The sequence below is a fragment of the Gastrolobium bilobum genome, unplaced genomic scaffold (genome assembly GCF_033153095.1).
Source record: "Gastrolobium bilobum isolate Gb01-03AN ecotype WA unplaced genomic scaffold, APGP_CSIRO_Gbil_v1 utg1381, whole genome shotgun sequence".
In the NCBI taxonomy this organism is placed as follows: domain Eukaryota; kingdom Viridiplantae; phylum Streptophyta; class Magnoliopsida; order Fabales; family Fabaceae; genus Gastrolobium; species Gastrolobium bilobum.
This window is the reverse complement of record NW_026896913.1, coordinates 46336-50197: the sequence shown is the minus strand read 5'-3', so window position 1 is coordinate 50197 and position 3862 is coordinate 46336.

Below are 3862 nucleotides of genomic sequence, written 5' to 3'. Positions count from 1 at the left end.
TGGTCAACGATCTTAATACATCAATCTCTTATCAGGCCTTATCTCTCGCCTTAGGCCGGATTAAGCTATACATCGTTTTGATGTATTAAGAGATTATGCTGTATAAGCTTATACTATACGATGGTCATACCAAACAACTGAAAATGTCATAACGTATAGTATAAGCTTATACTATCATACCTTATACATCACATCAAACATGCCCTAACGATAGCGCTCCTCTTGTTTGTAATCTACGTAGTAAACAATATTTCATATATTTATGTATAATAATGAGATATAAGAATTATGCCACTTCGAAAAAAAGAAAAAAATCATAATTCGTCTCATGGGTCATGACTCATGAGTAACTATTTGACTCGAATCTCTTTGTAGTGGAGAAAACACGCAGGATAACATTCACAACACAGGGTAGTCAATCAGTATTCACCAATTCCACTCCTTCGAGTTTACAGGAACAGAAGCGAAGTAGTTGAAACGTAATTCCTTTGGCGAAGAAACATTCATTTATTATCCACGTATGGCCCCATCCCCATACTCCTGTGTTGTACAACATGCATTACTTTTAGTGCACACTGCAGAGAACGGAAATATAAAGTGTTATAAAGAAAAGCCTTTACTTTATTTGATTGGCTCCATATAATTAACCTTTTAACTTAACCAACATTTGTGAAGTATTCCATCCAACGACCCATCATTTTTTTTTTTTATAACACAAAGTTTAAGTGGGGTTAGATACCGTATTCTACTAGGATCAAAGAAGCCCCCCAATCTACCCATCATTTCTTTACATATCACTCACCAACAAAGTCCTCACATCGGCCAACGGAGTTTGAACCAGTGGCGGACACAAGTTTGAGAATTTTTTTTTTTTTTTTCAAAGGATAGATGATTTAGGTCAAGTAAAAAAAAAAAAAAAGATTTAGGAAGATTGAAAAGAAAAAATAAACATAGGCTCAACCATGGTAGTTAAAATCGAGATCTTACCTAAAATCGGAAGGAGAATAAAAAATCATAAAACGTAAAATCGTAACATAAAAAACATCGTAAAAAATCATAAAATCGTAAAAGTGTTTGGAATTTTGATGAAATCATTTTGATTAAAAAAAATTATAAAATTATAAAATAACATATTTAAATCAGAATTTTAACTAACATGGACCCAACCTAACCAACCCCTATAATTCTTTTCTTTTCTTGTTTATATATTTTTTAATATATTTAAAATTTTCTTTAAAAAAAATAAATTCGGGACCGCAGCCCCTGAACCCCCACCCTAAGTGTATAGACATAATTTTTTTTTCTGAGTCCACCATTGGTTTGAACCCACGCTCTTGAGGAGTATGGACTAAATTCTTAGTCAACTATGTCCATCTTTGTTCGCACGACCGATCAGTTCTTTTTCTACTTTCTTCTTCTTAATTATATAATAATTATCATTAGAAAAACTAATTAAACAAAAGGTCTTTCTTTTTCATTTCCTCTGACATATGGCAGATGCGATTGCTTTATGAGTCATGTAGTCTTACAGTTGTAAACTTTCTTTTTGTCAAATTCGAGTCAATTGTGGCTTTAACAACTGTGTGAACGTTCATATTTAATAATCTAATTTCCACAAATAAAATATTTACCATATTTTAGTGAAGCAAATCACATATATAATATAACGCTCATACATAATATATAAGAATTTACCGTTCACATATAAAATATTTAACGTTCATATATGTGAGTGTGACTATATATAATAATAGGGATTATTATTTTTGCTTCAGTGTGAGAAATTTTTTTTCTGTCAAAATGAATGAGATCATCATTGTTTTCTCTCTCATTTCTCTATCAGTGTTTTATGTCTCGGTGACAGAAAAAAAAAAATTATTACTGAAGTAGAAATGATAATCCAATAATAAAATATATAAGAATTGATGTTATATTTATACTTGCACTGTTCAAAATGAACATCCGGCTTGACCAAAAATGGGACGAAAATGATTTATTTATTGCCCCGGTAACCACCAACATTCCGACAAAATTGTTATGCACGATTGAGCTGATATGGATGGTAAGCTATATTCATCATCTGGGTGTAAAAGAATTGAACTGACATAATTTTTGACTTAAATAAGTTATATATGTATAAAATATTTCATGCATGACTTGATATGTTAGCATTGTATAAGTTCAAATTATAGGTTTGATCTTACTTATATTTAAAAATTAAAAAATTTGGTCTAAGTCTGTTAAAGCCTATTAAGCATTAAATAATTAAAATAATATTACTTTAACATTCAAAATCATTAAATAATTATTTTTTATTTTATTTAAAATAAATAATATGATATAAGCCGCCTGAAAATTTATAGATCCTATAGATAAAAAAAAGTTTATAACTTATTTTTTAAATAGATATTTTTAAAAAATCTGAACATATTTTATTTAATTATATGTGATAAATTAAGATCCTAGTTCTCTATTAGGCTGCGGTTTACATCTCTATTCATCACCTGCAATTATAGGTAGCAAATCACGTGTTCTACGTTGGCCAAAATCGTTGTGATCATCGACAAGTACTAGTGTTTTGCCCTTTCACGAGGGCATTATTTAACTTAAATTCACTCGTACCTAACATGCCAGAAAAGAAAAATAAAACCAAACACACACACACACACATATATATATATATATATATATATATATATATATGAATTTTATAAGAGTTATGTTGTAGGAAAAGTGATTGTGTAATATTATAAAGATTCGTTTTCGTGCTTTATTTTTATTTTTATTTTGCTTCAAAAAGAGTGGGCCCCACAAAATGTTGTCTGTGTAGGAAACTTTTTTGTGTTATGTTAAATGATAAATGTAAAATCATATATATATATATATATATATATATATATATATATATATATATATATATGGGGCAGGATCCTTTGATACCGATGTCAAATTTTAAAATTTGACACCAATTCCCAACCGTTGATTTCTGCCAATCAACGATTATCATTTATTGGAATTAATAATTAATTAATAAGTGTAATTCCTAATAAATGATAACTGTTGATTGACGAAAATCAACGGTTGGATTTGGTGTCAAATTTCAAAATTTGACACCGGTGTCAAAGGATCTTATCCCTATATATATATATATATGGGAAAAACTACTCTCATGCTACATGTGATAAATTTCTCTCCTACATACCCTTCGATAACTGTGCCACCTTTTTCTTTTCTTTTATTTTTATTTTTCAGGTGGTGGAGCCCACAAGTTTATCTCTATGACATGAGAAAACTTATCTCCTTTAACATGAGATTAATAAAAACCTATATATATATATACATATCTATATATATATATACATATATATATAGGGGTCCCATTGCAAACTTTTTCTCTCCTTTCATTCATTTTTTTTCTCTCATCAATTATTCTCTATGTAGGAAGTAATCATTATCTCATGTAAAATGAGAAAAGTATTACCCATATATATAGGGTTTAATGAGCATAATGTTGCATGATGTAATAAAACTTTCCTACACTCACAATAAAGAGGAGAGAGAAAGTAAAATAATGAAAGAGACAAAAAAAAACATGTGGATTCCACCTCTTAATTGTGTGTGTAGGAAAGTTTTCTTAGGTCATGTAACATTATACTCATAAAACCCATATATATATATATATATATATATATGGAAAAAGTATTCTTATGTTACATAAAATTAATTTTTTCTCCTCCACACATTTTGATAACTATGCAATCTTTTTCTTTTTCTTTTTCAGGTGGTGGGACCAAATATTTATTTCTATGATATGAGATAACTTATTATTTTTAACATGAGATTAATAACACCCTATATATAT